Consider the following 10989-nt stretch of genomic DNA (forward strand, 5'->3'; position numbering starts at 1 on the left):
GGGGTCGCTTTTTTTATACAATATATAAAATAATAAATTATAATTGATTGATTTATTTGTCCTATGTGCGGAGGGTATTATATGTCATGCTTGGTATGGCTGTATGACGGTGAATGAACCGGCTGATGATTTGGTGGTGCCTAGGTTTGTATCGCCTGTACATGTAATGAGGTGCAGGTCTGCCAACGGGGTGTGTCGGGGGCTGATCGTATTATTATTCAGGATTTATATAGCGCAGTGATATCATTATTCTATAATGAATGCAATGGTGAACGCACGTGTTAGAATTCTAACCCTGATATATGGCATTACCAAATCATTATTCATAAATAGTATTTATATGGCGCTAACATATTAGGCAGCGCTGCACAATAAATAGGGAATGTAAATGATACACATACAGTGACACAGGAGGAGGAGAGGCCCCGAAGAGCTTACAATCTAGGTGGTGGGGGAAGTATCACACAATAGGAGGGGAGATATGTAGTAATGGCAATACAATTTTACAACATATCTCTTCTTTTCCCTGTGCGGCTTTTATGGCAGTTGTTTTATATCTGGGGGGCACAGATATCAGAATAAACATTCATTTACACACAATTGGAAGAAATGATCAGCGGTCAGCCCATGGGGTGATGTGCCTTCTCCTATGGCGGTCAATCAGGTGTTAGTTTACCAATGGTAGTGTTGTGAATAAATGGCTGCACATGTGTGAATCAGAATGAGCCGCTGTCTATCTTGCACGGATCTCATGGACATAGGAAGAAATAAAAATATACAGAAAAAACAACAATGGGGGTGAGGGGTCTCGGCTCTATATTAATATTTAAACTGGATTTATAATAGCCAACATACTACCCAGCGCTGTACACTAAATGGGGGTTGCGAATGACAGACTAATATAGACAGTGATACTCTATAGGAAAGTTTTGTATATGTTACAGTAAAAAATCGCAGAGCTCGCATAAAAAATATTTCATGATTGTGATGGAACCGGAAGTGTACACAAATGTAAACAAAGTCTATAGCAACCAAATGATGCTGTAACTAGGGCGGAAGGCGTGCAGTGTTGTCAGTGTGACCACGTTGGGTGGGGAGAAACCGGGTGATTGAAAGCGTACGACCCAATAGGCTGCCGAGAAGACGCCTACTTTAGTCTTGTCGACCAATCACTGCACGATAGATTATTTGTACTAGTCAGTGTATGCTTGGTATTGGTCCCCAGGTCTCTGGTAGGCGGGCTTTGTTGTCAAGGTGATCTATAAAACTGAAATACGGAATAACCAATGGAATAGCGAGGAGACCGCCATTCAAAGTCTATAGAATTCTGTCAGAACTAGGAGTCTAGGAAGCGCACATTCATGTTCTGCTGAGGGTTAGCCGCTGCTAACGAAAATAGCCAACTGTCAGCCGAAATAGGGGACCTTTTGTATCAGGTGGGTGGGCGGTATTTGTTGTCAGGTCGACGTCGGAGAGGACCCTCCCACTCAATAGCTTCCGTCCAATCAGTCAAAGTTACAGATGATTGGTGGGAAAAGGCGGCAAAGTGAGCTGTCAGAGTATTTAGTGCTTACTTGGTGGAATTAATGGAGCACCCGGCCCGTTATCATTAGGGGCCCTGACAGTAAGCTGTAATGGTTGGCCATACTATTTATTCCTTATATTTGTCGTTTTCTGCTATTTATAAAAAACGTTTTGACAGAAAATAAACTTTTATGAAGGCGGACTGGGGAGAAAATAACTCCATAGCGTCACCTGGCGGCAGGGAATTACAGTGCTGTGTACATCCTAGAGAAATGAGACTCAGCAACGCCATCTGCTGGTCATAAAGTTATATTACAGTGTGCAGATAGCGCCGTGGAGCCATGGTTTTGTACAGTTTAGGGAACTGAGACTCAACAGCGCAATCTGTTGGTGAAAAGTTATATTACGGTGGGCTTTGTCTAGTCCAGGTAATGGAGATAATGTCTACACAGCGCTACTGGTGGCCGGGGGTGATATTGCAGCGTGCAGATAACCTTTAGGGCCAGAGCTCTGTACAGGCTAGGCCGAGGATCAGAAACCTTTACTATCAAAGAGCCAATTTGCCCCCTCTTATACTAAAAAAAAAATCTGGAGCCGCAGAATATAACACAGCTTTTAAAAGTTTTAATCTTTTTTTAATGTTACAACAACAGAATACAACAAACAGAAGTGCGGTGTGCATGTGTAGGCCTACTTTGAAATAAATTAAACACTGAACTATGCCCCTAGAAGCCTCCAGCTTCTAACGTATCATCCTCTTGTGTTAGAAGTAACGGTAGTTTTTTTGGATGGGAGTTCTTTATGTTCTGACTATGGCCTAACGATGAAATTTTAGGGGGTGTTAGTCACAGGTGTCCCCTACTTGCACCTACATTTTTGGTTTTGTACATCTCCCCATTCCAGAGAAACGGGTTCAAAATAGGGAAGGGGACAGGGTAGTGTAGTATGACATTTCTAGTTTTGTGACAGGTCGGTATAAATTTGGGGGTCACACCTCCTTGCTATGTAAGTTGCCCTGGGGGGCCATAATTTGTATGTTTAATTTCGGACTTCTAGACATACTAACTTTTAAAACAGCAACAGTTCAATTTTAACAATTTTTTATAATTATGACCCTCATATTTTGAAAGTTGTTAAAGGTGGGGAGCTGAAATTTGGGCTAAAATTTCAGGTCTGTAGGACATACTGTTTAGGACAGGGGTCGGCAAAATTCGGCCTTTAGGCCAGATACAGTCTAGCCGGTAGTTGTTCTGGCCTAATGCCCCTGGCCGATCCAGCCTAACGCCGGCCAGATCTGCCAGGGGTTGTTAGGAACTGCCGGAGCTCCGGTGCTGCCTCCTTGCTGTTGCTCCCCTATTTACCACGGCCGGCGTTGATATTCCGCTGCGGTAATTAGGGAACGCTCCCTGAAGGGAAATCCCTCTCCTCCACAATGCATACAGAAGAGAGGGATTTCACTTCAGGGGGCGGTCCCTGGTGGTGGGCGGAGCCATTAGGGCGGGACTCAGAGTTTGGCCTACTGTGCTCCCACCCACCCCATAAATGGCCTAGTGGCCATAAAAGTTTGCCGAGCCCGGTTTAGGAGATGTAAGGCTGCAGAACATGACATGCAGCACTCACACACAGCTGATGATGGCGTCATGGTACACGTCCCCTGGTAGATTTATGTCACAGGTAGATTTTTTCATTAGAACACCACAAGGGGAATGCTCCCCTCCTCTGCAGCGTCTATGGGAGGAAGGGAATCCCCCTTGAGGGATCTCCCGTAGGTGGCCAAAGGGGGCCACAACAAGGAGGCTGAAGACCTGCGGGTTGCCGACCCCTGGGACGAAGATAATAGCTACATATCGCCACCTGCTGGCCTGGGAGTGATAGTACGCTGACATATTACACAGCGCTATACAAAATCCATAGTCATGTGACTAGCCATGCCTCAAAGAAGCTCACAATCTAATGTCCCTACCATAGTCATATGTCTTTAGTACAGTCTAACGTCAATTATGGGGAAAGCCAATTAACCTAACGGTATGTTTTTGGAATATTTGAGGAAACCTGAGTACCCGGAGGTAAACCAACACAAACACGGGGAGAACCTGCAAACTCCATGCAGATAATGTCCTGGCCGAGAATAAAACCTGGGACCCAGCACTGCAAAGGCCGAAGTGCTAACCACTGAGCCACCATACTGTCTGATGTCTCTCTTTAGCAGCTCGGCTTTGGTTGTCAGGTTACACAAAGGTGGAAGAATTTATTTTCCAACATCAGTGAGTGGCCTGTGGTCATAAGGAGTGGCCCTACAGACTCTACAGAGTAAGGGGCCCTGAGACATGGAGACCGCGCAACCTCTGTCACTGACGTAACCACAATCTCTCCTAAAGATTGAAGGTTGGATGTATTTTGTTGCTATATCCCTTATACCCATGTTATATACACCATACAGGTAGAATATTATAAACCTGTAAAAGCACTGAGACTGATCCAGGGTTCAGCCATCTTGGATGTGATGTCAGCAGCCCCAGCAGGCTCGAATAGCCTTTTATATCAATGTTTATAAACCAAGGATCCTCCAGGGGGCGCTAGAGGTTCTATGAGCAGTTTGCACCTCTCAGGTAAGTTTAAGTGACCCCCAATGATGTTTTTGGCTACCTGGAAAGGTGAAATTCTTCCCATTGACCATTTCCTGAATTTTGTCCTGGTTTGGGGGGGTGTAAATAGCAGGAAATAAGGATTTCAAGCTGAGCTCTTTATTTACAACGCCAGGCTCAGATGTGCTTCCTCAGGGGTGGAGATCTGTCATTACTGCTGATATATTTATAAAGGGTCCGAACTGGCCATTGCATTCCTGTTACCTGGATTTCCCACTATAGAATAGGAAAATGAAGATGTTGGTGGAAATGTATGAATGAAACGGACCGATTGTCTGATTCAATGAGTGATTTTATCTTTATTGGTAATGGTATTGCTGTTATAAGGCCTACAAGTGATGATTCTCATTGTTTTCTTGCAGTGCAGAGCTTGTCATCGCAGGGAACATGTTTACTTCTCGGCCCAATGAGCCGCCTGTCAGGGTGACAACTCATCCGAGCTGCGTGCAGGAACGGTTTAACAAGCAATTTCATTAAAAGCCTCTGAATGAGAGCGGCACAGACACATCTCAGAAGCCGTAAGATATTTTGTCATTGGTTCCTCCTTATGTCCCCATGCACTTTAATAAGGCTTTACATACAGTCGTAAAAAAAGAAGAGGGGGCATGGTACTATCCATGGCCAGTGCGCATGCGCATCATTGTTATGTAAACGCCTCATTCCCGAAAAAAGTGAGGGCATAGCGTGCCCACCCCACTACCCCACACCCCTCTGTTTCTCATGGTGTGCTGGGTATATCCGGTGCAAGTGGCTGGTTGGCAATGCTGGACTGGTCTGCTCTTACTTAAAGCCAAACTTCAATAAGTAAAAAATTCCCTCAATCAATGTACAAATCGCCCCCATAAATCCGTCGCTGTCATGGCTTCCCTCTTCTTTCCAGGGCTCGCTGATCCATCCAACTCTGCCATCTTATTTCTCTTGGATTCTTCCTGACCTCTCTAGCAATCTTGCACTGCACAGGATTGGATCATGTAACGTCCTACAAATGTAAAAAAGACGAGCACCGATCTCACTGCGCATGCCTCACATCTCACTGCGCATGCCTCACATCTTTTACATTTGAGGAAAGCCCTTGATTACACATGCTGATCTCAGGCATGCACAGAAGGAGCAGCCTGCAGCCTCCAGGGATATGTGACTTAAAGAGGTAGTAACCCAAAAACTACCCAAAACAAAAAGTCACACTTACCTTTAATCCCACAGAGCAGCCGATCCATCCGGTTTCTTCCATCGAGTCCCACGTCATTCCGGTATCCATCTTCGGGGCAGCGGGCTAGGCGCCGCCATCCTCTCCTCTTCTTCCCGATTCTTCTTACTACGTCACCCGATGTCACGTCTGCGAGAAATGGGGAAAAAAAAGTGCCAATCTCAATGTGAGATCGGCAATTTCTTTCCCTTTTGGTGAAAGGGCTTCTTCTGTGCATGCCCGGGCATGGAGCCTCCCAGGATGTGTGACGTAGGTATCCCGCGTGGCTCTGCGCTCCCATTCCTTCTTGATCGCCTAGGCACAAACAAACTGAATTTTAACCTTACATAAAAGGTTTGCCTCTCTTTTATGTAAAGTGATAATTCTGCGTTTAGCTATGCTTTCATTATCCCAGGGGGCTGTATGCCTCCCCCTCAGTCTTTATCACCGCAGCTTAAGGGGAAGGAACTTTGTCAAAAATGAAAATAAAAAAGCTGTCTTTTTTCATAATGCTGAAAATGTGATGATAGGTCCACTTTAAGGACAAACGAGCACCATTTAGTGTCATAGTAATAAATGGTACTATAGTATTACACTGTACCATGGTATTACAGGGTAACAGACACTAACCCAGGGGTTGTATCCAAAACAGCCCAGGTTCACAGATAAGTGAACTGATACTGGTTCCTGGAAAAGGAGTGCCATCTTGGGGTGCCAAGCCCTGGGTTGGGGTCTGTTAGCCCTGAATACCATGGTACAGTGTAATACTATGGTACGTTTCATTACTATGACACTGAATGGTGCTCGTGTGTCCTTAAAGTGGACCTATCATCACATTTTCAACATTATGAAATATAACTGTCTATCCCTTTTACATGGATTATTTAGGCCCCAATTATTGGTTATTTTAAGGGAAGGGGGGAATCAGGGAGTCTAAATACTGGACAAGAATAGGGGGAGGTAAATCCATTTTAAAAAAAGGTCTGGGGACAAAATAATAAATCGGTCTACACTGGCCCTGGCAGAGTTTTGGGGGTTCAGGGCCACACTGATGATTCTGTTCTCACCAATATCATTGCAAAGAGCTCCCTAGCTGGAGATTTTGATGTCCATTGGAGAAAGTGCCCTCATTTCATGGCTTCTACCTCTATCCAAGCGTCATGGCGGCATTCACCACAGACCGAAGTCCACACACAAGTTTTATATTCTTCTCTTTAAAACCTGACATTCTTCTCCAGGCTGGAAAAGAACCAAAAACTGATCCTCCTCATTGTGACGGGTGAATAAAACGCACAAATCCTCATATCTGGGTCATTAATAATCACGTTCTTCTTCAAACTCACCAAGTCCATTGTATTTCTTTATCAACACAAAACACGAGCTTCCTTCATTCTCCGCTGAAAGGAGGGGAATTTACTTCAATGGGCGCTGAGGATAATTAAACGTGACAATATGTTATTGATGATGCACAGAACAAGCTTCACTTTTTTTCGTTGCAGTACTGGAGACAATGAAAGATGTTTGGGTTGCTAGGGGTGCTGGAATCATTCTGTTTTGGGTGAATCGGGTGACGGCTCATGGAGACGCTGCTGTCACATCTGGCTTTATGTATCCAGATTTATATGGAGCATTTTTTTATCACCAATGGTATTTTTTTTTAATGGTTGCTGAGGATTCCTATATATTTTCGTCCTAATAGTATAAAATGAATTCTGATTGGTTGCTATGGGTCGCTGCATTTTCATCCACAATATAAATCTAATAGATAATAAATATTTGTATATATTGTGCTCACACATCGTGCGTGAATGTCTTAGGCACAGCGGCGCTGCGTTACCTTTTCATTTCCTCCAATAATTTGCACACCGAATCCTGGGAGACGGTTGCTTGGTTACACAATAAATTGTCAGCAGCTTCATTACACAAATGCCAAAAATCAGGAGCCCCCATAGGACCCCCAACCTTTCCTCTCACACTTGTCAACGTCACCAATCTGTCACCATGATAAATATACTCTGCGCGTCCTTTCCCTCGACGCCGTCCTAAAGTTCACCATGGCTCCTGGCAGCAATACACAAGTTCTCCTCCACCATCAGATACAGACGAGCCAGAGAATATTATCATTACCGATGGCATTGATTTATCAAACCTTGCCATCTTCCAAAGTACAAACCGCACATTATCTGGGCAACCCCAGACAAAGATTCTGTGGAGGAGAGTTTTCTTTACTTCCTGTTTTCTTGACACCCTAAAACACAAAGTGTCACCAAGACAAGAAGTGAGGGATATGCACAATTCCATCGCCATGGCTGCTTGCTCTCTATTTATTTCTTTCAAATCATTTGCACAGAATTCAGATAAAAGTTGTGTAAATATTTTTATTCAATCTCTAAATGCAGCTTTCATTCTCAGGTGACCGGCGTTCTTCTTCTGTAGAGCCAGATCATTTCTTTAGGGGCCCAATACCTGGTGGACGTCTCCAAGCCGGCGCGCTAGGTGCCGCAATCTTCTCCTCTTCTTTCCGGTTCTTATTCCTACGTCACTCAACCCAGGCGCAAGATCGGGTGACGTAGGTTGGAAAAAATACTTGCCGATCTCACTGGGCATGCATGTATCCCGGGAGGCTTTGCTCTGCCATTCTGTCTCCCATTTGCGCTCCCATTCATTCTCGATCGCCTAAGTGATCACAAAATAGAGGGCAGTGCTGCACCCTTTTTTCTTTAATTTTGCAATTTAAAAACAAACCAACAGAATTTTTACCTTACATGAAATGGTTGTCTCCCCTTTTATATATAGTGAACTTTCTGAGTTTAGGTACATTTTAAGTGTATTTATATAGCACCAACATATTATGCAGCACGGTATAATAAATAGGGGTTGTAAATGACAGACAGATACAGACAGTGACACAGGAGGAGGAGAGGACCCTGCCCCGAAGAGCTTACAATCTCATAGACAATGCAAATTGCAGGTGTTCCTCTGTCCCTCTTACAATGCTTATCGATGTCTATTGAATACAGAGAAAAGGGAAATAGCTGCTACCCAGCCCAGGACCCCATTCAGCCCCAATCCCTCTCTGGTGTCAGTCATGAAATGTACTTAAAAACCAAAATAATTTCTCACTGTCCGTGGAAGGAACTTTCCTCAGGGTGCACTTCTTCTATTATTCTTTTATAACCTTTTCCTGTGTTTTTGATCTACCTGCATTGCAGTTGTTGCTTCCGTATTACAATTTTCTGATTTCTGACGTAGGTATCTTATAGGAGAATCACACAGGGAAATAACCATACGCATTCACGTCAATGGCGTACACATGGCAAGGAGAAGAGGAAATCAGATTTACTATTCACCTTCATGGTACTTGGTGTATGATAGAGAAATGTGGAAGGTTTGCTCTGTGGCTCCGTGGTTAGCACTCTGACCTTTGCAGCGCTGGGTCCAAGGTTTGAATCTCAGCCCGGACAATATCTGCTTGGTGTTTGCAGGTTCTCCCAGTGTATGCATGGTTCTCCTTTGGTTTCCTCCCACATCCCAAAAACATGCAGTTACGTTAATTGGCTCCCCCCAAAAATTGACCTTAGACTATGATAATAACATATGACTGTGGTAGGGACATTAGATTGTGAGCTCCTTTGAGGGACGGCTAGTGACATGACTATGGATTTACACTGTACTATGGTACAACGCTGCCTAATATGTCGGTGCTATATAAATACTGTGTAATAATAAATTGAAAGGCTCCCCAGAGTCAATCTTTCTGCAATGGCAAATTAATCATAAAAGAGAATAAACACTTGCCTCAGCTTCCAGGTGATCTTACAGAGTCATACCACTGCCTAATGGGATATCCGGCACCTGAAATCCGGTAAGAATACGCCAGGCTGGGCATTCTCCAAGGATTTTGTCGGCCCACCTATACCAGGAGGCTGCAACATGGCACCGTGATATCATGCCCACCTCACAAGAGCCAGGACCAAGGTATGGTTTCTTTTCCTAAAAGTTATATTTTTAAAATGCCATTGCAAGTGATGACAATTTTTGAAGCCTTTCAACAAAGCAGATCTTTCATTTTTAATAAAGGCCTTCTGCCAGGGAACTCCAGCATGTGGAACAAGGGCAAACCCATCCATTATTTATATATTGCATACTGGCATTATTATTAATAATAATAGCACCAACATATTGCACAGCGTTGTACCATAAATAGGGGTTACAAATGACAGGAGAGGAGGAGGAGAGGACCCTGCTCATTAGAGCTTACAATCTAAGAGGTAGGGGAAGTATCAGACAATATACTTTTATCTCTGCACTGATCCACCCTTGTTTGGGGTCATTTAGTGTTTTGGTACGATGAATTACCAGGAAGATATAGAGATACTGAAGCTTCTTCTCTTTACAGTACTTTATGCTCTGTCCTTGAGTGCTTTTCCGCTACTTCAATAAGAGATTCCCATTAAATGGAAAGAAGTAAAGGCCAAGTCCACCCTGCTGAAGTCCATCACTGCCGGGAACTTCGCAGATATTGGAGGAAACTCTATCAAGCAATATATCGATCTGGAATGGAGAGGCGCCTCTGATGTGCGGTCACATAAAGAGAGATTAGGAGAACAAGTGAAGAAAGTTTTTCACGAGGGTAAGGAATTGAACGTTCAGCATTTTACTTCTGAAGATTAAGGGCCCATTTATACCACAACATTGTATGTCAGTGCATGTGTAGTGACAGCAAATGGTCAGAAATATTCAAACTAACATTGCTGCGTTCTATGGCTGCAATAGGCATTATGTGTTGTGCTGCACTGCATGTGTCTTAGAGAAGCAATGGGGTATGAATGGGCCCCCAATGGTGCAGGGTTCCCAAGGTCCTTTATATCAGTTTTCATTTATTTTCTTTGGCTGGTCAGACCTCACTGATGAACAGATCAGAGGGAGGGCTCCCAGCATGCTGCATGAGGGCTTTTTAGCAGGCAGATGATACAGGTAAATGAAGATGCCCTGGTGCCCCTAGTACACATATCCGGGTAAATGAAGATGCCCTGGTGCCCCTAGTACACATATCCGGGTAAATGAAGATTCCCTGGTGCCCCTAGTACACACATCTAATTCATTGCTAGGGGGTTCTCAGCCCTCCTTTTATTGCCCAGCGAAAGCCTGTGCACAGACACTACTGTTTCATTGCAATGTCCCACTAACAGGACTCCTAATATTCAGGAGGCTTCAACGCCTATCACATTTGAGCCAATATTTACACAGAAAAGAATGAAGACATATTTATTAGATAAAGTGATGAGTATAAATAAAAACTTTACATACAAAACATGGATTGCTGATTTTGTAATAAAAAAGTCAAATTGTCATACCCCTAGTTTAGCAATAGAGGGCGATAGAACACTTGCAGTAATTCATAACATTACAGTTACTGCTTTATATAGTCTGTGTACCAAAGGAGCTGACACTCTAATGTACTACTATAGTGACACTTATTAAACAAGTATATAGCTATGACATATACCACAGCAATGTACAGATAAAGGGTAAGCCAGTCGCAACAGTCTCTGTACAGAGGAGCTGACAGTCTAATGTCCCCCCCACGGTCACACACTAATATTGTACATTTATATAGCTCTGACATATACC

Source organism: Pyxicephalus adspersus, chromosome 6 (assembly GCF_032062135.1).
Source record: "Pyxicephalus adspersus chromosome 6, UCB_Pads_2.0, whole genome shotgun sequence".
In the NCBI taxonomy this organism is placed as follows: Eukaryota; Metazoa; Chordata; class Amphibia; order Anura; family Pyxicephalidae; genus Pyxicephalus; species Pyxicephalus adspersus.